This window comes from Diceros bicornis, chromosome 27 (assembly GCF_020826845.1).
Source record: "Diceros bicornis minor isolate mBicDic1 chromosome 27, mDicBic1.mat.cur, whole genome shotgun sequence".
In the NCBI taxonomy this organism is placed as follows: domain Eukaryota; kingdom Metazoa; phylum Chordata; class Mammalia; order Perissodactyla; family Rhinocerotidae; genus Diceros; species Diceros bicornis.
Genome location: NC_080766.1, coordinates 45,182,818 through 45,207,993, shown reverse-complemented (window position 1 = coordinate 45,207,993; position 25,176 = coordinate 45,182,818). Strand labels below are relative to the sequence as shown.

Below are 25,176 nucleotides of genomic sequence, written 5' to 3'. Positions count from 1 at the left end.
GCCTAAAAAAATGACCCTGAATGTAAGAAAGCCAGGTTGCAGGAAATATGGAGACAGAGAAATATGCTGAATGACCTCACAGGGAACAACCAGCCAAGTCCAGAATGTGGGACATTCCTCAAAACTAGACTTAAGAGGCATAACAACCAAATCCAATGAGTGGACCTTGTTTTGATCCTGACAAGCAGATCAACAGTAAAAAGACTGCTGGAAAATTTTCATGTGGACGTACTTGTGTCATATGATACGACGTTAAGGAATTGTGGCCCTCACTTGCTCACAGCATAGCACCAGGGATTGGGTTCGAGAGTGAGCATCCTGAGAGCCAGGACACACTGTGCTTTCTGTGATTTAGATGTGGAAGTCACATCATGTAACTCTCACTATGGTCACCGGGAGCCCAGATGCAAGAGGAGGGAATGCTGACTGCCCCTTGATGGGAGGAAAGCCAAAGTCATGGTACAAGAAGAGAGTGTGGGCCGGAGCTCTGTGGCACGATGGTCTGGGGTCAGGCCGAGCTTGGTGCTTACAAAGGACTGCAAGAAGGCCAAGACATTGGGGACAGTTGTCATTGAGATGGAGGGATCAGCGGAGCAGGAAGATGCGGGACAAATAGGTAAGGGCTGCCTGTGCAGGTCGTAAGCGGCTGGGACTGTATTCTAAGTGCCAGGACTAGTGCTGGGTGGGTGACATGTTTGCAGCTACACTTATTAAAGGCCATTCTGGCTACTGGGTGGGTGTGACTGGTCCCAGTGACTGGAGCAGTCAGGACGGAGGGAGATTCAAGGTTCACCTTGGAGGCAGAATTAGGACGGTTTGGTGTTGGATCCGATGAGCAAGGAGTGAAGATGTATCAAGAATGACTCCAAGGCTCCATCAGATTGTATTTCCCATGGAGAACAGCAACCTTCAGGTCTGACCAGATGCTCAGCTCTGGGAGCAGCAGTGGCCCAGGACCAGGCAGGCAAGCAGCAGCCCGCTGCAGGATGAAGGAGAAGGCTGCCTTAGATGGCATGGCGGCACTGCTCTCCCCACCCTTCCTGGCGCCCTGGGCCCATGTCCTTCTGTCTGTGGCCTTGTTGGCAGGTGAGCTGGCCTGGCCTCTGCTCTAAAGCCATTTGGCCTGACTAAAAACGGCACAGGGAAAGCACTGTTGCACTGTCCAGTCTGGCTTGCCTGAGCTGGGGTTCAGGCCCATGTCCAGCTAACAAGAGTGTGGTCGAGATACCCTGGTCTGTGTTGCTCAAGCTTCTGTCTCCCATGAAGCCTCGAGCAGTGGCAGGGTGGCCAGGCCAAGGGCAAGCACACCTATGAGGCGCTCTGCACCCCGAGTCTTTTTGGGCTTGAGCTCAGCGATCCTTTCTCTGTCTCTGATTTCTCAGATGCACATGGGGCAGAGCTGCTCTCCAAGGCGCACTGGGTCAGCACAGGAGCTGGGAGCCCATACAGAGGCCAGGGCTAGGAGTGCTTACAGCATCCGGGCTTTGCTGTGACATCAAAGCCCCCAGGTGGTGGACTCCTCAGCCAAAGGGTGCAGCCCAGCTCAGGTGCTGTGGAATTTCTGCAACAGGTCCTCTGGGGTGTCCTGCAGGAGGATCACTTTTGGGTGCATGAGGGACTGGAATTTAAGGAAGAATACATTGGTCTGTTGAGAGGCACACTCTGGCAGCCTGCTTTGGCCCCACCTGGGCCCAGCTGCTCTCGGGTTCTGGCTGGCCCCACTTTGGCTTTTAACTCAGACAGACATGCCCCCAGCTCCTATGACAATTCATCTCTCCTCAGTGCCATTCATCAGAACCTCCGTCACACCGAAGAGTGGAGCACAGTCCCTGGGTCAACAGAAGCTGCGCAGATCTGCTCTGGCTGACGTCAGGCCACACTCTCTTCTCTAAGCCAGGCAGGCAGAGATGATCCTGGTGGACCCCAGCCTGACGTCCAGGTTTCCAGCAGCTCTGTCTTGGATTCACTGTGGCCTCGTCACCTCTCCTTTACTCCTGGGTGTGCTGGCACACCCAGCTTTCAGAATTGGTGTTCCTGGGTTTTCTTGTAAACACGCACTCTACGATCTCAGAACTCATCTGACCCTCTCCTTCCCTACGCCAGTTCAAAAGGCTGCTTTGTGACTTTTTAAAGAAATCTTTCATACCACCTGTCTCTTGCACTACACTCTGAAAGACCACACCTGTTTTTTAAAAACAGGGCTTATTTTGGAGCCTGCTGGCCCATTTTGCTCACAATTTTCTCTTTTATCTGTGCACAGTTTCAGAGATGCTATTACTTCAAGCTGCGTGCCCCACACTAACACTTACACTCTGTGGGACACAGTGACCTGGGGAAGGACAGGGCTGCTGTGGTCGTTCTCTGTTGTGAAGATATCATAAACAGACATTGAACAGACTGTGCTGGATGGCAGCTAAGTACCAGGACCCAGGGTTGTCCTTCCTTCCCCACCGACTGGGTCACAGCGGTGCCTGACAGTCTGCATGACCAGGGAGACGCCCAGCTCAGCACAGACTTGGCTATCATAAAGCAAAGCCCCTTAGGTGATGTGTTTCCATTATTATTGACAATATACAGTAGGGGCTCTAAGGCGAGCTGCAGATGAAGTACACCCTATGACGGGCATCGTGATGCAGAGGACATGCCCAGGACCACACCAGGACTACCTGGCCCAGAAGAAGCCCGCAGCCAAGCCTCCAAAAACCCTGCGACCCTTTCTCCAAGGGGCTGCCTGGGCCAGGCCTTCACTGCTTCCCTCCTACTTGGGGCCTGTGGACTCATGGCCTCCTCAATCAGAGCCTCTGTGAGGGGCCCAGGGGCCGATGGGACCATGACAGCCACTGACTGAGAGAGCTGAGGATGTGCGTCTGCCTCGGCACAGAGGGTTGCTGCTGGGCCATGCTGCTCACTTTCTCTGCTCACCTGAGCATCCTGGCTCGGCCTCAGCCTTCCCTGCATATGGGCTTTCACTCTGGTGACCAGACAACATCCACCTAACATGTGCTGACTGGTCCACATGGTCTCAATTTGTTTGCAGCATTTAAAAATTAGAAGATTTCATATTCAAATCTGATTTTATGACTTTAAATGGGGAAACAGAAGATCCAGCAGCACTGAACCTTCATACCCAGTAAACAATGAAGGGGAGCAAAATATGTTACCTCCCAATAAGCCACTTTGGCATATTGATTATTTTGAATTAAAGTTACTTGAGAAACAGCCAGTGCAAGGACACTCTGACCCTCCTTTGTCCCCCTGAAAGCAGAAAATAAATCTCTGTGAAAGGCACCCTCCTGTACCAGGAGGGTAGAAGGCATCCCTATCACCAGAGACAAGGAATTTAGGGCCAAGAAGGCTGTATAAATAAACCTTGTTAGTTCTCACTAATTTACTACCCCAAGCCCAAATCTCTTTGTTTTTCAGTTCTTCACAAATTTATTGTTTCTTTGTCTAAATGGTAAAAATGCTTCCTGCTTTGGTCATTTTCATGAGTCTCATATTTTTACAGGGCTCCCATACATATAAAATTAAATTTATTTTTCTTCTGTTAATCTGTCTTATGTCAAGTTAATTATTAGACCAGCCAAAGAACCTAGAAGGGAAGAAGGGAAAAGTCTTCCACCCCTACAGCAACTAAGAGCCCAGGCTAATATGAACTATTTCTAAAGGTAATATAAACTAACCCAAATGTTTTTCAAGTTAATGTGATAAAACTTTTGTTCTACCTAGGTTTATTAAGTCAAACAAATTCATGTTATCTCTGTTACAAAATTTGGCAGCAAAAAATTGATGGCTGACTTTGTCAACTTTGTCTAATGTCTCATGAAGTTTCTGTAAGTAATCTAAACATAATTATTGGGAAGAAGTAAACTAAATAGATGTAAGTAAAATAAAAAGGTTTTTAGGTGAACTTTTTAATAGTAATTGTGTGTTATGGTATCTGTACTTAAAAATAGCTTCCAAAATTTTTTTTGTAACTTGAAACCTTAGAGTTTTACTAAGTTAAATGATGGAAAATTCACTGAATATCTAGATCATTTTCTTTTTTTTTTTTATTTTTTTTATTTTTTGTTTATTGCAGTAACATTGGTTTATAACATTGTAAAAATTTCAGGTGTACATCATTGTACTTCTATTTCTGCATAGATTACATCATGTTCACCACCCAAATACTAATTACAACCCATCACAACACACATGTACCAAATTATCCCTTTCACCCTCCTCCCTCCCCCCTTCCCCTCTGGTAACCACCAATCCAATCTCTGTCCCTATGTGTTTGTTTATTGTTGTTATTATCTACTACTTAATGAAGGAAATCATGCGGTATTTGACCTTCTCCCTCTGACTTATTTCACTTTGCATAAAAATATGGAACGCTTCACGAATTTGCGTGTCATCCTTGCGCAGGGGCCATGCTAATCTTCTCTGTATCGTTCCAATTCTAGTATATGTGCTGCCGAAGCGAGCACTAGATCATTTTCAAATAGGAAAAAATACTGAAACATTATTGAATTGATAAAATATTGAAACATTGCTAAACAAGTCTAAGTTTACCTACTTTTGGCTTCTTATTACAGAAAAACTAAAAGATGTTTGGATCTATTAGCAAACATGTCTTGTGCCACATTAAAAAAAATTTATGCTATGAGAAAATGTGTGTTTTCAGTAAACGAAGGCATAAGGAATGAAGATACTTTTGTTAAGAAAGTAAATTTGTCCTAAAGTAAAACTGGTTATGGGAAAGAAGAAAGGACAAATTCTGAATGTAAATAGAAAGTTACAGTTTGTGGAAGAGAGAAAAGAGTTTTATGCATGGTCAAGCTGGCTAAGATTGGAATGAATTTTAATTAAGTACATGAGTTTTAATATCAAAAGTATACTGGTACAAATTAGAATTTGGCTTTTTTCTCTGTTAAGCGACAAAGTCTTCTCAGATTATTGATCTACTCTTAGTAAGAAATTATAAACAAAGTTTCTTTACCTTTAATGTAATCTGCCCAGGAAACAAAGATTCTGTGTTTTGTCTTTATCAGGTCTTTGATTACTTAGAAAAGCTCTTTTCCATTAAAAGAAATAAGGTTTTGCAGCTATGTAACCTTCTACATTTGTCTTTGAAATCTTTTTTGTCACTTTGGTTAAATAGATAATTAAATGTTAAGTTTCATAATGATCTGTGATGCTATTTAGGCAAGTGTTTCAAAATCTCTTTGATATTTTTGACAGACTTCCCAAAATCCGATTCTAAATGAAGTCTTTTTTGACTTCCAGCTAACTTTGGGATTTTTCAGAGGATCTGTGAAACATCTCAAAAGATTTGTTCTCTCTCCTTATAAAAGAGGGATATCAAACTAATTAGGCTTACCTGATATGTTAAATTATACGGGAAGCAGTGTCAAATAAGAAATAACATTTAGCCTTCTTTATATTATTTCTTTATAAGTGTATGTTATAAGAGTTCCAGAAATTATGTGAAATTTCTGGAAATCTAATATGCCCTGGTACAAAATGTTGTCTGTCATCAAAATGGAGGCTCACACTAAATATCAGGAAAGTGCCTTAGCTGAATTTCATGCAAAGGCAGCAACAACAGAATCTATAAAGGTTATGACACATGTGGATGAAGTCCATTCTGCTTCTGCAAAAAATTGACCCCTCATTGCCAGACTTTTGCCATCCTGATGTTCTTGTAACACGGGAACAGTCTGCTCCTGATTCAGAGAAATTAAGATGGGTAAACAATGGCTGTAAATTAAATGAACAGTCAGGACTATGGGAAACCCAAGACGGCCACTTGGCTCTTCCTGGCTACCTGGCAAACCCCATTTTCGTTTTTACATTCCTTCACCCACTACAGGAAAAACTATTTCTGTCCCCAGAGGCCTCAAACTCCTCCCTCTGGGTCCTTTAAGCATGTGCAGCTAAATTTCATTTAACTGCTACTTAGTATGGGTTACCAATACATTCTTGTTATTGTATGTATGTTTTCTGGATGGGTTAAAGTCCTCCCTTGTCACAAAGCTGATAACGTCACAATGGCAAAGGAACTGTTAGAAAATGTGTTTCCCATTTGGGGTCCACCTTCCACACCTCCAGTGATTGAGGCATCCACTTCACTGGGCAAATCATACGAACCTTAACAAAAACCTTTCAAACTTCTTGGAATTATCACTGTTCCTATCATCCTCAATCATCAGGCAAAGTCGAGAAAACTACTGGAAAAACTGGATTCAAGCAGAAGAAATATTAAATTACGTGGGATCACGTGAGCTGAGAAAGATGCTTTAATGCTTTGTTTTTCCAGATTTGAAGAAATATTTTCTCTTAAGCTTATCAACAATTTGGTAAGATATACCTTTGTGAACAAAGATGAAACATTTACTTTTTCTCCCTACCTGATCCCTCCAGAATTCAGAAACTCTCAGTGAGTATTCTTATTTTCACTTGTATAAATAATCAGGCCAAGTTTACAATATAAACAAATTTGTTTTACTGTGATTATCTTTGGTAAAAAAAAAAAAAGAGGGTAATTGTAGAAAGAAAAATTATGTTTGCACCTTTGTAGATACTGGACTCTAGTCCTGTTAATTGTCTCTGAGGTTTTTATTATATATCTATAGACTGGACCCCCCTGGCCTAAGGTATTACTTTTGGTCTCACCGACTGTTCACAGCGCCCTCTCTGGAAAACATGAACTAACTCCACATGGGATGGTTACCAGCAGATCAATGTCTATTGGTACACAACCTTCTGCTGACCCCTTGTTGTCTTATGCTAGCATGACCAGCTCCTGTAAGCCTCTAATGTCTTATAGTCAAGCCTATCATCAACAGGGTAAAGAAGCTTTCCTGGATTCCAATTTAAAGGATCCTGTTGGTCACAGTCTAGAGCCTGGTGACTGGGTATTCTGGAAGCATCATCAGAGAAAGACAGCCCTCGGGCCAAATTGAAAAGGACCTTACCAATTGCTCCTAACCACTGACTCTGCTGCAGAACTAGAAGGCATTGAACCTTGGAGATACATCTTACAGCTAAAGAAAGCTCCAACTGACATCCGGTCCCGTACAAATGCTGGAGACCTCCAAATCAAATTGACTAGGAAGACAAGTAACCGACATCTAAGGCAGGCAGCTTTCCCAAGATGGTTGGACCAGGCCTGTACACCTTTTACTCACTGTTGCTTCTTAGCTTATCTTCTCCCTCTCTTTCTTGGAAAGATAATACCCTTATCCACATCTCCCAATCTATTACAAAAGAGGGAAATCTTTCTGACTGTTGGGTTTGTCATCAGAAGCCTTGTTCTGCCCATGAACCTAGAGAATCCTTTAGTACCTTTAATCACCTATCTCTCTGGCATTCCACCCCTAATTCATTGTCCTAAGTGTCTAGAATGTCTTGCCGAACCAATCAAACCTCCAGGGATTTAAGAGGTAACATTTATAACTGTTGTAAATACCTCTTGTTGTACTTGGGTCAACACTTCTGGCAAGGTGGACACAGAACTAGACAGAATTTGGGCACGAGCCGAATGGTTAAATGCAGTGCCCACTGATAGCCCGTTATTCTTTGATCTCTTTAGCTGGCTGCCCCCAGGCATTGCCTCCTGGTTCAGATCTATTCTCCAATTTGGACTTAGTGTTTTGTTTGCTATTATAGGAATTCTCATTGTTGTAAAACTTTGTCTCCTTGCATAGCTTGATGTTATAAAAACACCACTCAGATATTGATCACTCAGTGCTTTGAAATGATTACTAAGGCTTATGAAACTTCACATGAGAAACTTCAAGGAACTACAGAAGATGTTTACCCTTAAAAGAACTTGACAGTAGAGCCTTCCTCTGCTCTGGCACTCTCGTTGCTCAAACGTGGCCTAAAGGCTCCCAAGGAAACCGGTTTCCCTCCTATGTGGGACATGACACACACTGGGAATAAGCCTTCCTGGCGACAAGAGACCAATGATGCTTTGAAGGCTGATGAGCAATGCTTTCCAACAATCGATCAGTAATGCTTTCCAGTGTTTGATCAGCAATGCTCTCAGAGAAAGATCTCGATCAAAAGGGAAAATGTGAAAGACGACATGAGTGGAGTCATATTAATTTAGAGCCAGAGCAGCCATTTCAGAGGAATTGCCTTGCACATCTTGTTTTCTTTATCTTCCAAACTGGACCAAACCGCCAAGATTCCAAGAAGTCAGTAAGGACAAGAATATCCTGTTTGTAAGGCCTGATGGAACTGGACTTTGCTAATGACTGAATCACTAACTAATCAATGAAGTAAAGTCTAGTCTTTTGTACGATGACTGAACCTCAAGCCAATCTATGAAGTACAAACCCAGCCCTACCTCATCTGGCACCAATGAACTCTTCCTTAATACAACTCACTTCATCTTCCTCCTTTTCTCCCTTAAAAACTCTTAGCCCCTCTGCTGTAATCAGAGCACATTTTGAGTTTCTACTTGAATCTGTCTCCCGAACTGCAATTCTTGAGACCTCCAAAACCTTTTTGCTTCTCTTGAAGTTTATGTCTCTTATTTGTCAACAATGGGGTGCAGGGACTTAGGTACTTCCCTCTCCTGCTCCATCATAAGGGGGGGGCTTGTATGATTTTTTGCATACTGACCCCACCTGTGTACATCAGGTCCTGAGTCCTTAGGTCTCCAGACAGGATGAGGCAGATCTGGAGCTAACTAAGAAATGTGACAGAGAACCTGCCGTTAAGCCTGTGCCACCGATGGACCGGGCTTTTGGCGGTCTCCCTCGGGCAGGCCTTATTTGCACCGTGAAAGGAGGGGAGCAAACCTTTGTGACCAGGGAGGCACACTGTAGTGTATGTATTATTCATTGCTCCCAAATATTCACCGCCTGTCCCGGGTAGAGGACAAACTTGCCAAGCCCACTGAGGTCAGGCTTAGCCACGTGATGTCTCCTCTGGGAAGAAGTTTTACACGCCAGTCCATAGTTCTCCATGTTCTCTCTTATTAAAAAGAAAACCACAGGCCAAAACGGCGTCACTCTTACTGGAGCACATGATACCAAACCTAGATTTGATCCCGGATCTAACAGCGGTTTCAACTCTCCCAGAGATGTAATCTTAATCGACTAGTCTGGAATTTTCTGGTCAAGTACCAGTAAGATAACCTGTTGGGAGCTACTACCAGCCCCGTCACGAAGAAGAGGCCATCTGCATGACAAAGACCCTGCTGGGCCCTAACCCCAAGAAGAGAAGGCCTGGCCTAAAAAACGGTCCTTTCTTTTCTTTTGCTAATAGCTTCCTTGCCCCACCCTCCTTCCTATAAAAACCTTCCATTTTGTACAACCCCTTGCAGCACCCCGCTAGTTGCAGGATGGGATGCTGTCCAAGTCATGAAGCACCTAATAAAACTAATTAGATCTTCAAATTTACTCCACCGAATTTTGTTTTTTAACACTCTTCCTTCTGCTATGATTCTGACTGTATTCCAGAGAAAGCCTATACCATTAGCCTGGGAAGAAGAAGTCAACATAAAAAAGCCACTGCTGATCCAACTGAATGAAAGCTAAACTCTGTATTTATAAGCCCTGAGATGTGAGGATCGTTTAATACTGCAGCTCCACCAAGACCCTGAGAAGTCCCCACCATACTTCTCAGTGTGGCTCCCAGACCAGCAGCAGGGGCAATGCAAGTCTCAGCCCAGCCCCCCTACCCGACCGGCTCCCGATTTCCTTTCTTCCTTTTTGTTGGTTATGAGTCTGATAATTTCCTCCATCCATTTCATTTTAAACTTTCTGGATCATTGATTTTAAGTCTCTTATAAAGAGCATGTCACTGGACTTCTCTGGGACCAAATCAGTTTTTTTGTTGTTTTTATTTATTTATTTTTGCTGAGGAAGATTAGCCCTGAGCTAACATCTGCTGCCAATCCTCCTCTTTTTGCTGAGGAAGATTGGCCCTGGGCTAACATCTGTGCCCATCTTCCTCTATTTTATATGTGGGACACCTGCCACAGCATGGCTCAACAAGCTGTGCATAGGTCCGTGCCCGGGATCCAAACCTGCAAACACCGGGCCGCCAAAGTGGAGCACGTGAACTTAACCACTACGCCACTGGGCCAGCCCCTCAGTTTTTTTTTTAACAGCTTAATTGAGGTATAATTGATGCATATAAAATTGCACATATTTAAAGTGTATAATTTTAGTTTTTAAATTTTGGTTATTGTATTTTTCAGTTCTAAAGGTTCAATTCCGCACCTCCCTAAAGAAAACATACAGATGGCAAATAAGCCTATGAAGATACTCTACATATGTCATCAGGGAAATGCAGATTAAAACGAGATACCACTACACACCTAATAAAATGACCAAAATCCAAAATACTGACAACACCAAATACTGGCGAGAACGTGGAGCAACAGGGACTCTCATTCACTGCTGGTGGGAATGCAAAATGGTGCAGCCACTTTGGAAGACAGTTTGGGGGTTTCTTACAAAACTAAACATACTCTTACCACATAATCCAACAATCATGCTCCTTGGTATTTACCCAAAGGAGTTGAAAACTTATGTCCACACAAAAACCTGCGCGTGAATGTTTATAGCAGATTTATTCATAACTGCCAAAACTTGGAAGCAACCAAGACGTCCTTCAGCAGGTGAATGGATAAACTGTGGTCCATCCAGAAAATGGAATATTATTCAGCACTAAAAAGAAATGAACTATCAAGCCATGAAGAGAAATGGAGGAACCTTACATGCATATTACTAAGTGAAAGTAGTCAATCAGAAAAGGCCACATACTGTATGATTCCAACTATATGACATTGTGGAAAAGGCAAAACTATGGAGACCGTAAAAAGACCAGTGGTTTGTAGGAGTGGCAGGGGAGATGAATAGGCAGAGCACAGAGGATTTTTAAAGCAGGGAAAATACCCTTCATAATACTATAATGGTGGATACATGTTATTACACATTTGTCCAAATGCATAGAATGTGCAAACATAGAATTTACACCTAGAGTGAACCTAATGTAAACTATGGACTCTGGGTGATTACAACGTGTCAATGTAGTTTCATCGATTTTAACAAGTGCACCATTCTGCTGGGGGATGTTGATAGTGGGGGGTGCTGTGCATATGTGGGATATGGGAAATTCCTGTATCTTCCCCTCAGTTTTCCTGTGAACCTAAAACTGCTCTGAAAAAATAAAGTCTGAATAAAAAAATTCAATTTGGTTGTTCCTCACATCTTCCATTTCTTTGCTGAGACCTTCTAATACTTTGCTGACACTTTCTAGTTTTTCGTTTGTTTCAAGTGTGTTCGTAATTCCATTGAAGCATTTTTATGAAGCCTTCTTTAATCTGTGTCATCTCAGTGTTGGTATCTATCGATTGTCTTCTGTCATTCAAGTTGAGGTCTTCCTGGTTCTTAGTATGTTGAATGACTTTCAGTTGGAATCTGTACACTGTGATATTATGTTATGAAACTCTGGATCTTATTTAAATCTTGTATGGGCTGGCCCCGTGGCTTGGTGGTTAAGTGCGCGTGCTCCGATGCTGGCGGCCCGGGTTCGGATCCCGGGCGCGCACCGAGGCACCACTTCTCCGTCCATCCTGAGGCTGAGTCCCGCATACAGCAACTAGAAGGATGTGCAGCTATGACATACGACTATCTATTGGGGCTTTGGGGGAAAAAATAAATAAATAAAATCTTTAAAAAAAAAAAATCTTGTGTTTGCTCTGGCCTCCTCAGACATCACTGCAGCAATGAAGGGGCAGGTGCTGCCTCTCTGCTGTCAGGTTAGGGTAGAGGCCCAAGCTCCCCACTTGGCCTCCGCTGACACCCAGGTGGGGGCCCTGTTACTGCTGGGCAGGTGGGGGAGTGCCAGCTCCCCTGGGGACCCCCCTAATACGGCAGTAGGGGGCATCCTTAGAGCCAGGCAGGGATGAAAGTATGCGACCCCACCCAGCCTTCTCTGATGCCAGCGTGGTGGGGGCTGGAGCATCCTCCACCAGACCTTTCCTGGCAAGGGTGGAGCTGGGGCCACAGTTCTGGGCGGATATTTGGCCAGAGTAGAGAATTTCCTATCTAAAGGTTTCTACCTGGCTGGGCTCCTTTGCTTAGAGAGAGCAGGGTTTATTCAGATTTTTTGGTCTGCATCCGATGGCGTTCCTGGGCTTCTACTTCTCCAGCCCCCACTCCAGGACGTATGAGGCAAAAGGAAATGCAGGAGACTCACCAGCCTGTTCTACGCAGGCCCTGGGGCTCCCGGCTGGTCTGCCTTGGTCTCTCCACCTTTCAGAAGGGTCTGTGCTTGTTTCATACATGATGCCCAGGGTCTGCGGTTGTATTCTGCTGGAGGAATAGGGAAGTACATCTACGCCATCTTCCTGGAAGCAGAAGTCTGCTGCTCCGCTTTCTGTCTCTACAGATTCGTTTGCACTTCTAGGATAGTACATAAATGAAGTCACAGAGTATGGACTCTCTTACATCTGGCTTCTTTCATTCAACATAGTTACTTTCATATTCATCCATGTTGCTGTGTGTCTCTGTAGTTCACTTGTGTCTGTCTTTTAATAGCAAAGCTTAGCCATTCAGATTTATTGCTATAACCGATGACGCTGGGACTGGTCTCGTTCTCATTGTTTTTTTCTTTTCCTGTCTTTGTAATATACTTTGTGTTAATAAGTCCTGTGCTGTTTTCTTGAGGCACCTCCTATGTACACAGGGTCATCTGTTTGTTCTCACAGAACTGACAGACTGAACAGAAGAGAAGGCCTTGGTAGATGTGAAATGAGGAAGCGGCAGACCAACCAGGGAGTCTAGTTCCCTGGATTTTGTCATACACTGCCGATATCCCTCAGAAATCTCCCCTCCTGTCCACACACGCCTTGCAGACAAAGCTGGGGGAAGGAGGGCAATAGCTCCCTGCTTGGTTGTGGAAGCAGAGTTTTAACGCACAGCCCCAGGCCCGTTTGGTGATGCATCACTGTGAATAAGCAAACCTGATTTGTGAAATTAGATCACAGGGCACATGGAACATGACGACAGTGTGACCCTCTGCTTCCATGATTGAGTTTAAGAACTCTGGATGTGGCTCTGAAAACCACTCTTTCTGATATGATTTGGTTTAATGCCCTGAGATTCTCTCAGAGAATGGAAAGACTCTCTTTCCATTCTCTCAGAGAATGGAAATACAAAAATAAGGAGACAAGAGATCCAAAAAATTTAGCAAGAATCTGAGTGTTTTAACCCCAGATGCTCTGTGAACTAATTTTCAGTTCAGTGCAGTGATCTCTGGAATTGTCTAAAGTATTTTAGAAAAATAATGAGGGAGATGGGGCTGCTGGAAGGTGTAGTGACGGGCTTGGCCAATCCTGTCCCTCAAAAACAATGACAAAACTAGATGAAACTGTCAAAAAATAACCATTTTAGGATGCTGGAAATCAAATAAAAGCATATAACAAATTGAGAAGCATTTATTCTAGAAAATCTGACCCTCGGATCATCAAGTGGTGGGAGCCTTCCTGTTGCACGGGATCTAAGTGCAACCACTGACCAGGCATGGGTAAGGACAAGCCTCACACAGATGCAGTCCCTAGGAAGTCAGCCTTAAAAATAAATACAGCAACACTGGGCAGAGATATCACACTGCGGACAAGATAGATTCCACAATTTTTCAGGCAGCTAAAAAGTGTGCAGTTGGTAAAGAACAGTTATTGCAATTCAGTTGTACCTGACAAACCAACACTGCTCACTGACTCAGGCAGATATCACTAGTGATTCTGGAGCAGACAGCTGTGTTGACCTGCTCTGGTTTGCATGTGGCAATGCGTGTGCATACAGGAGCGTACAGCGTGCGTGCATGGTGGCAACGCAACTTGGTACAATGAGACCTACAGAGAAACCAGACGCCAAAAGAGTGGCCTGGTGTGCTGTGGCTGCGCAACAGGGACCAGACATCCTAAGGGAGCAGCAATGAACCCCATCACTTCTTTCGAATCCTTAGGTCACAAAGCAAACAGGCAGCGGGTTACCGGGAAGGCGGTCCTTTTTGGTGAAAAGGAAATTTCAATCTGCAAGCAGCAATCCAACTGAGGAAACATGCAAAATAAAGCAGTATTTTCAGAGGACCTGTTCATGCATTCTGTTTTTACACTGTTGACTCCTGAGCTGGCAGAACACACTCTTGGACTCTGCAGTGCTGCAGCCTGACCACTTCCTGCCCTGGCCACCACTGGGGGCTCGAGGGCAGACTTCACTATGTCTCAGTTCTGAGCAGGGCTTCACCTAAAAGACATATCATCGACAGGAGCTAGAAAGAACACCTGGTTTCGCCTCGAACTTCAACCCGTCTTGCCAGCTCCCTTCATGCGCTGGAGATGTGGGAACAAAGGTCTGCCACTGGGACGGTAAATTCAAACCTGAAATGCCAAAAATTACATAGCTGATGAGCTTCGAAGAAACAAATAGAGAAAACCACATATGTGTTTGGGTTTATTCAAAACAAAAGTACTGTGGACTCTTATGACAAAAATCCATACCAAGAGATCTGGAAACACATTGTAAGAAAAACCCCAACCGTGCACAGCTGTGGGTTTAGATGTTCCTCCAGCGCATCACTGCTGGGAAGCAGTCCTCACTCTCACTCTCACAGGCTCAGATGACTCTCTGGAGCACATGCCGGCCAGGCCCCATAGACAGTTGTCTGGCAGGCCATCGCTGGCCACTCCTTTGGGGAAGTCTTGTGGATCACAGGGCGAAGGCCTCAAGCCCTGTGGAGCACACCCTCAGCCAGTGGAGCCTGTGGTTTAGGTGAGGAGCAGGGAAAACCCTAGAAAGAACTGCCATAGTAGTCTGTACCGTGGAAAGGAGGAAAGGAGGGCCATGCTCCTAGGTGGGGGGCTTTATAGGAGGGTTAAATGGCTGCACTTCCCACTGTGAAGAGACTCGTCACGATCCCAACCAAAACCCCAGCTGGACTTTTATGAAACCTCACAAAGTGGTGTGAAAGGTCACTTAAAAGAATGAAAAGCTAATTTTTTAAAGGCACTAACTGAAACCATGTGCCACTGGCACAGCACTGCAGTGAGATCAACAGAATCAATCAGACGACACGCACGTAAAACACAGAAAGATGCTGTGACATTAAGGGTCTCTGGGGAACTGAGAGATCATTTAACAAAGATGCTAGCACAATTCGCTTTAGACCAAAAAGTAAAAAATTAAAGACTGATTCTAATTTCACACACTACACCAATACAAATTCTAGCAGATTTTAAAAAGTAAAAGTTAAACAAAACTATACTCTTACTTTACTCCTTAAATGTGGCAACTTCCTACCAAGAGGACAGTGTGGGGAAAGGGGACAAAGAGCAACCTTATTGTGGAGAGACCTCACAGACACTCCTCCACCAGTGGTCTCGTCCACACCCACAGCGACGGGTCATATGGACAGCACGCACCCTGGGTGTGATGCGGTGAGAAGGGCACTTCATCTCTGTAGTCTTCCTCCCACCATCCACAATTCCAGTCCAACCATGAGAAACCATCATACGAATCCCAATTGAGGGGCATCCCAAAAAATGCCTGACTAGTGCTCCTCAAAACTGTCAGGGTCATCAAAAACAAGAAAAGTTTGAGAAACTGTCACAGCAAAGAGGAACTTACAGAGACATGACGATTAAATGTCATGTGGTGTCCTGGATGGGGTTCTGGGACAGAAAAAGGACATTAGGGAAAAACTGAGGAAATCTGATACAGAATGGACTTTAGTTAACAATAACGTATCAATATCAGTTCATTAATTGTAGCCAACGTACCACACTACCATAGATGCTAATAACGGGGGAAACTAGGTGCGGGGTAGGTGGGAAATCTCTGTGCTGTCCTTTAAATTTTTTTGTTCATCTAAAATTATTCTAAAGTCTATTTTAAAAAAGCTATTATCAACAAAACATAAGGGCAAATAGCCTGAGAAAATATCTGCAACAGAGATTTCAGAAAGAAATATGCAAAGGACTTTTACATGACAAAATAAAGAACTGGAGTAAGAGTGAGCAAGTTCACTAACAATCAGAGACGCAGCCAGAATCTTCCTTCTAGCCTGTGAAACGGGCAGGGCTACTGCACCCGATGGTGGAGGACTGGCCAGCGCTTGGGGCCTGCCACTCTCACAAGGCACTGTTTTACACCGGCAGCATCTTTTAAGAGAACAATCTCACCAAAAGCACCAGAATTTTATGTATCGAACATTCTCCTCTGTCCTTAAATATTCTTCTCCAAAACCCTTTCAATGGCTTCTAGTATTCCATCATGTTTCATCCATCCTTTAGGTTAATTATGATTATTTTTACTTTTATAACTTAGAGAAACATCATTACCCATAAATTGTGACTAGCTAGATTGCAACATAGGTAACTTTTAGTGAGTGCAAACTTCCAGTTACAGCAGTGTCACCGCACAACACCGAGTCTCCTTACAGTTCCACCACACACAGCCCCTCCTGGGCGTCTGTCAGGGGATGCAGGCTCCCGCAGTGAGGCCTGGGAACATGAGGGTGGGAGCCTGGGGTCCAGCTGCAGAATGAGCTCCGTGGTCAGCAAGGATGCCGTGTGAAAACTGTGAGGGTGAATGAGGTGCTCAGCAAGCCTGCAGACAGGGGGCTGGTGCTGGCAGGGAAGGTCTGTTCCACCTGCTGCCCTGCCTGCATGGGAGGGGCCCAAATGCCATCAGCACTGCCCCAGGGGACAGGCTGGGCCCCTGAGAGTGACGCCAACGGTGGGTTCAGCATCGTTGGCAGGTTGGGCACTTAGTGCGGCCACAGCTGTGTCAGCCTGGTGAAGGGAGCCCATGCCTGCCTTCAGGACACTTGGTCCTTGACACTGGGCAAGGACACTGAGCAAGGATGAGGGGAAGGGGAAGGCTGACCACCACCCACAGCAAAGGTTGCCTGCCTACCTCCCATGTAAAGGCCCTCTGACCACTGTTCACATGGACTCATCCGAGAGGTCGTCACATGTCCTTCTTCATACTATCTCCTGGTCACAATTTTCCAGATGTACTGATTCCTAAATCTGCCCCCTAGCCCAACGGTGAAAGAGTGGCATGAGTTGGTGTGAGTGCAGGCCTTAGCTTTCACCCACCACCTGGGACACGCCAACTCAGGACAGGTTCTCTGTAACAGGTGTTTAACTTCAGGTCAATGCCACAAGTGAAGGCCAGCATGGGGTTAAATTTTTATGGGAGACCGTCTTCCCGAGGCCGAAGCACTAGGTGGTGTGTTGTAACCGTTCCTTTCTGTGCAGTGGGCTCACTTTCCATTGCCTTGCACCGAAGGTGCTGCCCCTTGAGGCACAGCTTCAGGAGACTTCCTAGAACCCCACTTCCAATGGCCCTAAGCCCCACCTCCTGTGTACATCAGCCCAAACCCAGTGAAATGGAAGCCATGTAGGCCAGGCTGGCCTTGGCCTGCTCCCCTCTGAGCTCTCACTTTCACTTTATACCTGTAGCCAGTGCAGATTCTTTCCATCCTTGCCAGCTCACGGGTGTATTTAAAAAGATGTCCTTAATATCTGCCCAGTTTTGTTGGATAAGGAGCACTGTGCAGGGTACGGGGTCTGAGACAGCAAGTCACAGAAGTCTGGGACCATCCCTTCCAAGGCCACTCCCTGTGCTCTAGGCCTGTGTGCTGCATCCTCACACCTCCTGCCCTACCACTCCCCCAACTGGAAAGGTCAAAATGCACGAGAGAAAGCTTCTGGCCTGAGGAAGATGGCACAGCCATGAATGAGATGGGAAGGTTGCAGGTGGAGGGTGTGGATGAGGAAGCCGGCCAATCCTGGACATGGTGAGTGGGAGGCAGCTACTGAACCTCCTACTAGGGATGTGCAGGAGCTAGACACACAGGCTGGAGCCCAGAACAAACAGGGCTGGAGATGTAATCCGGAAGTTCTTGGTGACTAGAAGAGACAGAGAGCCTCTGCCTCGATCAGACTCCAGGACCAGGCCCACGGCCCCCAGGACGGTGCGGCTGGAGAGGAGAGGAGAGGAGGAGGCAGCAACACAGCCAGCCGCCAACAAGCCAAGCACAGAGATATAGCAAGGAGTAAGGAACACGCAACACATGACACACAGGATGCTTTCTGAAGGGAAGATTCTGCTTCTAAAAATACCAAAACCACCAAAATAACCTAGACAATAATTGAGGGCCTGTCAGCTCTGGAACATGAGGATTCTTTGTCAGAAAAGAAGTTGCTGGACAAAGGACAAGTGGAGGAATTTCCTTTCCCCCTTAGAAGGCACTCTGTAGATGCCCAGCTGCGTGGGGACTCGCAGCTCCAGCCTGTTCAGCCACCTGCCTCCGCACTGTTTCCCATCATCATCCGTCAGCACCCCGTGCAGGCGGATGTTGCTTCCAGACGCTTAGCCCCAACCCGAAGTGGAGTCCTCTCCAAAGAGGCCCAAAGGATGTTGGTCAATAGAACCTCCCAAACTCAACAAGGGTGGAGAAAGCCCTTCCCATCTGGGTATTTCTAGAAGCCTTCAGTCTCCCCTACAAGGAAAGCCAGAACTGTGACGATGAAAGGATGTGACTTTACTGAGCAAAATTATTGCCACAAGGTGGCAGCAGAGCTCTACCGGTCTAATAGCAGTTCTTTAAAGGAAAAACTTCTCTGACAGATTCTCAAAAATAGACTGTTTCTGAGTTTTGTTTCTCATCCAGGGGTCTGCAGACTATGGCCCGTGGACCAAACCCAGTGCACCGTTGGTTTCTGTGGCTCAAATTTTATGGGCACACAGCCACGCCCACTCACTCACTGCTGTGGTTGTTTTCAAACTACAAGTGCAGAGTTGAGCGCAGGCTACAAAGGCGGCACAGCCCACAAAACAGAAACTCTCTCCTTCGGGCTGTTCCAGAAAGCATGTGCTGACCCTGCTCTAATTCATGGCCCACAGGGTCTCCCCAAGTGTCCTGACAACAAGCAGTGTCCCTCCCTTCTGACAACCAGCCACAAACAAGGAGTGTCTTGTCTGCAGCAGGTGGGTCCTCACAGCCCCCACGAGTTTCCTGGAGGAGCAGCTGACGGAGGCGCAGGCTGTGTGCATGGCCGCGTCTGCCCTGGATGAAGGACTGAGCTTCAAATCCACGTGCACAAGCCCACCCCCACCTCCTCCGCAGGAAGCTTGCTCAGGGCGGATCTGTCATCTCCAGGCTGTGGCTCACTGGGACAGGGAGAGAACCCCCGTCCTGCTACCACCCTGCTGACAACTCCCTCCTGCCCAAGTCAAAACAAAGCTGTAGAAGAACCCACAGCTTTTCCACTCCTTTCAGAAAACAAAGTCTCCTGGACACTCTGAGTCCAGCCTGAGTTGACACAAGCCCCCCAGGCCTGATGACAGAACCCCAGGCCAGCCTGCTAGACGCCCCCTCCTGGGTCCCCTGTCAGCTGGGGCTGTGGTGGGCAGCGTGGAGGGTGTGATGTTGACACTGAGTTGTGTCTTGAAGGAGGGGCGCAGCGGGCTGCACTTGGCCTCCGAGCACTGTGAGACAGGCCTCTCTTTCAGGGGGCAACTCAGGTGCTCAGGTGGCAGACACAACCCTTCCCCAGAGCTGGAGGAGGGGGCCTCACTGGGCGGGAGAGGCAGGAGACAGCTATCCTCCCCCACTGCCTCCCCTGCTCCAAGAACAAGAAGTTTACCCACCCAATGGCAGGAGCCAGCTGCCAGCACTGGGGTCCTGCAGGAGCCGCAGGGAATGTGGGACGCAGCGGGAAGCAGCATCTGTGGCCAGGGCTCACTGTCCCTGCCAGCACGGTGGGAGTGGTCCCTGCGCTGGGGGAGCGGGCCTCGAAGCTCCAAGAGGAGCCTGCAGTAAATGGGGTGGGCACATAGAATAGGCCGGAAGGTGTGGGTGTCCTGTGGCATTTCTGGAAGGGTCCTTCATGGAGGTGATGAGGGAAGCACTGGAGGCAGCGGAGCTCAGCATGGTTTCCTCATCAGCCTGACTGGGCTCAATATCAACGGGATGATACAATTCCAGGACAGCAAAGGACAAGGGGCTACATGTGACCAATGAGGCTAGGTGGGCGAATTACCTAATAGGCAGCAAGGCCAGGGGGCAAGCAGGAGGCACTGACTCACAGCGTTCTGTGGCCACTGGAAGTGGACTAGGGTGTCCCTAAGACTGACGTATGCTTGACATGGGTGTGCCAAAGAAAACCTGAGAGCTGGAGGAAGGCCAACTTAACAGCTTTGAAGGAGATTTGGGTTCCTGGCCCCAATTCTAGGTCCCAGCTGCCCACAGGCAGAGCCCACGAATGAAGGGAGGCCCTGTCATGGCCTGTACCACAGAACAGGTATTCGCGCAACCCAAACTGACAGTGACTGCACGGTGGGCAGAGTGAACACCCAGGCCTTTCCAGGGCTGCTGGGGACTGGGCCTGAGCTCTCCCCAATTCCAGGGGACTCAAATGCTACCATGAACCCCTAGTTAACATGGCGAGTGGAACCCTGGCCCAAGTCCGTTTCAGTGGCCCATTGTGCCTACACATGCACCCAGGGGAGGTTTTACCCAGTCCCTGAATGCACGATTGGGTGGAGACCCTCAGCAGCTGCCAGAACACTCACTTTGGTCCCCTGGTCTAGCAGTAAGACATTAAGATAGAAAAGGCCACATATAATCCCTGGGAATCTTGCCCCGCCAGCTGAGACAGCATGCAGGAGAAGCCACAGAGTCAGAGCCACCATGAAGAGTTCCGGGTTCCAGGGTGCTGGGTCCCAGGAGCACCCCTTTCCACTCTCCACTGTGAAAACCAGATGGACCACAACCAGTGACGGTGGCCTGCTGTGGTCTTAGCCGGGCAGCAGCCTCAGCAGCAGTGCTGTGTGGCCTCTGTGGTGCACGTACTCAGCGATTTGCCTGGGAACACATTCATCTCAGTCCCATTGGTACAGAGGATTGAATCCAGTTAGCTCTCCTGGGAGAAGAGCAGCCCACAGTCTGTTTCCCTCAGGGCCATGATAACTCCACTTGCTCTGTCACACAGTCCTCGGGAACTCTGACTGTGTTTCATACAACACAGACAGCATGCTGCATCTCTTCATGGCTGGCACTTTCTAAATGGACATGGTGACTAGGTTATAGAAAGCTGTCTGGATGCTCTGGGGGGCACATGGGGCCAGAGGGCAGGAGGTAACTTACAAGGTCTCCAGGGCCTGCACATCAGTACTGTGTGTAAGATGGAGCCACCCAGTCACACCAGGACAGCTCCTCTAGGTTGACATGTTTGTGCCTCGCACCAGCTAGCACTCAGAAAAGGGTGCGTCACATGGGGAGCCGCTGTGGATTTTGGAGGCCACCTATGCTGCCCTTGGTAAACTGCTCCAACCTGTCACCGGTACCCTGGAGGCTTGGTGCAGGGCACCTGCAGCCTGACCATGGCCACACGACCCAGCAGATGCACAGCTGCTGAAGGAACCTGGGATGGATAAGCCAACTGTGCAGAGGTCCTGACAATACCCAATTAAAGCAACACAGTGCAGACAGCTCAGGTTCTGGAGCAAGGCCATGCCTCCTGTGACAGAGTACTTGTCACTTTACAAAGTAGCACCTGCTGTGCTCCTGGGACATGAAGTGAATGTGTGATGCTGCACAGCTCCATGCAGGCATCACCAGGTCCACTACAACCTAAGGCCAGGCACACTTGGCACTGGACACAAGTAGGGCCAAGGGCTCAAATAAGGTAAATAAACAGGTGGCCCAGACCCCCATGCCACCCCCTCCGCTGGACTGATGTCTCTGCTTCAACTCACACATCCTGACAGCTTCACAGAGTGCTCTGTACAGCCAACGCACAGAGAAGAAGAAAACAGGAGTTCAAATGTTGGCCTGTGTGAGGGGAAGATCCTGCAGTGGGAAGATACAATTCTGACACCAATTCCAGTGTGGAGTTTCTCCCCCACATCAAACAATTCTCTGACACCAGCTGGGAGTCCTACAATTCAATTCAATTCTGACACCATCTACCTGGAGATGGCATCAGATCCCACAGGTTAAGGGCTCAGTCCCAGACTGTCCCCCGCCACTTCAGATGCCAATCACAAGTCCAGGTTGTCACCTGGGCTTCTTACCAACTGGCTACAAATCGGAGGTTCCCACGACCCCCTCCTTAGGTTAATTTGCTAGAGCAGCTCACAAAACCCAGAGAAACATTTTACTTACTAGATCACTGGTTTACTATAAAAGGACATAACTCAGGAACAGCCAGATGGAAGAGATGTGTAAAGCAAGGGATGAGAAAGGGCACAGAGCTTCATGCTCTCTGGGAGCACCACCCTCCCAGCACCTCCATGTGTTCGCCAACCCAGAAGCTCTCTGAACCCGTCCTGTTGCATTTTCAGGTGGCCATGACTGATTATATCCTTGGCCCTTGGTAACTGAACTCAACTTCCAGCCCCTCTGCCCTGCTGATGCCCCACCTGCAAGCTCCCACACACGTGGACTCAGCTCCTACATCAGAGGGTGGTCCATCCCCGCAGGTAGTTGTCTGCTTGCTCCTTTCCGGGAGTGGGCAGTTAAGGTGTACTCTCTATGATCCCTGGACTCCAGGGGTCACTTGTTAGCTCTCGGGGTGGTTCCTCTGAAGTTCCTCTCATTCAGTTTAAGGAGAGAAGCACCACCCCCACTTTCCCCAAGGTAGTGGGTTCCAAGAGCACTTGAGGACTCTCTGAAGAAGTCCTCGAGATTCCTCCCCACCCACCCTTTAATGAGCTGGGATGGAACTGTCGCTTAGGCTGACCTTTGTCCAGTAAGTATTCCTGAGCAGAGATGCACGACAGTGCTGTTCTGTGTGCCTGAGATACAGCCACGGGCAGTCCCCAAATCCCCATCTTCAAGGAGACTGCACTTTGGTGGACAAGATAGACGACAGGAAAGACAAATAAGCAGGCCACATCTGGTGTTGGACAGTGGCCAGTGCTAAGGAGGATAAGCAAAGCAGGGGCAGCACTCAGGACCTGTTGGGGGGCGGTGTGTCACAAAGAGGGCAGGGAAGGCCTGGTGAGAAGGTGACTTTTGAATAAGGATCTGAAACAGGTGAGGGAGCTAACCACATGCATCTCTGGAGCCAGAGCATTCCAGCCAGGTGCATGGTATGCACAAAGGCCCTGAGGTGGGAGGACGCCTGAGGAGCAAGAGGAATTGCAAGGCCATTGGCTGGAGTGGAGAGGCAAGGGCCACAAGAGCTCCGGTGACACCAGGCCTCCTAGGGCATTGTAGGAGCTCTGGTACAAGAACTGGTACAAGTCTGGTACAAGGACTGATTCTACACTCCCATAGCATGCCCGAATAGGAGGACTAGCACATGGCTTTAGGGAGTGAGATATTTGAGAACTACTGAATTTTTTGTTTGAGGATTCTCAAGCTAAACCTGTCACATCTGTATCATCAATGCAGAGAACAGTGTAAAATGGATGCTAGTTAGCTGGTTAATGAGTCATTCTGTGGTGTCTCCTAACAAGGGCCTCTACCTGTGGCCAGTGTAACTACCGTAAAGAACAGTGTTCCAAGCCTGTCTCCCCACCGCTGGGAACTCCCTGGGGATGGAGACCAAATCTGAAGCTTCTCTCATCCTGGCACTGTTGGCAGCACCTGCTAGTTGCTCAGAACCTATTTGTTCTATCTCTATGTAGAACTGCAAGTTTCACCAAAAAAAGAATATCCATCTTCACACACCATTACAGACCAGCCTTAGAGTCGCCCTGCAAATGCCCAGCAGGATCACCAGGCCTGGGGAAGGTGCGGGGCCTGCATCAGAAAGGCAATTCTACGGTCGCACAAAGCAGTGTGACATCTGAACAAAATGGCAACGCAGCAGGAGAATGCGCAAGCTCCAGATCCAAAACCTGACGGACAGAGTTTGGAACCCAGAACCCACAACTGGAGGCCCCTGGCTGTCCAAGCAGGCTCCTGTTCTGAGTCCTCTACCGAGTCAGTGCACGGTGCCCCCCAGCTGGGATTCTCACTGGGGCAGGTCTTACCCTCGGCTTCAACTGCACTTTCCTCCTCACTCAGCACACAGTGCCCTAAATTATGAATTTCAACGTATTTTTCACAAGGGCGTGGACAGGGCTTCCATGCTGTACAACTCTAGAAGGAATCACGCACACAGACCCGTGGGGCAGCCTGGAGTCCTCCCACGGCCCTCACCCCGCTGCTCCCATGCAGCTCCCAACATGTCATGGAGAAGCTGGGAGCAAGCTGAAAGTCAGTGTAAGAGTGCATGTTTTTCCAGGTCATTAGAGGCCATATTTCACATCAACACTGGTTCCCATGGCACCACGCATCACTCACTTTCCAGTCACACCTACCTTCTCCATTCAATATTTATCACTCTTTATTATCCATAACACACTGGCCCCATTTTCCAGCCACTGCTCTTAATGAACAGCTCTCCGTTGTAGGATGCAAACACAGCTTGCTCAGGTGGCTGCTCTGCCCAGATTGAGGCCGTTCTGACACAGCCCTCTGAGACTTCCGCGTCCCCACTACCTAGCTCATAATCACATCACACAGGGCAGCTTCCCAGCAAGGCGTGCACTCCTACAGCAGTCCTGCTCCAGCTCACTTCCACCCTTTGGGGCTCAGCCTTGTCACCACGTGGCCACCCAGCCAGCGAGTTCATCTTCAAACTTTCCCTCACAGTCATCCCACCCCGGGAGCCAACTCGAGCACTCTAGGCCAAGGCGCACCTCAACATTTAAATGTCTCCCAGGGCTCCCAGGCACACCTGGTTCCACAAAAACAATTTCTTCGAGATAGCGGGTGGGTTTCAAACTTCTCTAAGCCCCAGAACCCTTTCTCTAAACAAAGCTTTCTGCAAATGCTCACTATGGGAATCAGTCTGAGTGTGCTATCCTGACAGACACCTCCTCATGGCCCCACTAACATGCAGATACCCCTGACCTCAGAATGTTCCGGAAAGCACCAGGGTGAGAGGAAAAAGCAAGGACTGGACACCCCAGACCAGGCTCAGAGTCCCAACACCAACCTTCACCAACTGAGTCCCCAGGAGCAGCACTGCCTTATCTGGAAAGTGGGTGCAACCCTACTTGTTCCCATCCCACTGAAGGTCTGTGGCGAGGATCCAGTGAGTGAATGGATGAGAAGGTGCTCTAAGAATGAGAAAGTGCAGCAGAACATCAG

General features: G+C 47.6%; 1 protein-coding gene and 1 non-coding gene across 14 annotated transcripts in view; both read right to left on the bottom strand.

Annotated features, from left to right (window-relative positions):
• Positions 1–25,176, bottom strand: part of PCBP3 (poly(rC) binding protein 3) — a 263,795-nt gene that overhangs the window by 86,864 nt on the left and 151,755 nt on the right. The gene's annotated exons all lie outside the window — the stretch shown is intronic.
• LOC131393055 (U6 spliceosomal RNA) lies at positions 4,366–4,472 on the bottom strand. Its single transcript, XR_009215842.1, has one exon. It is a non-coding gene; the product is annotated as a U6 spliceosomal RNA (small nuclear RNA).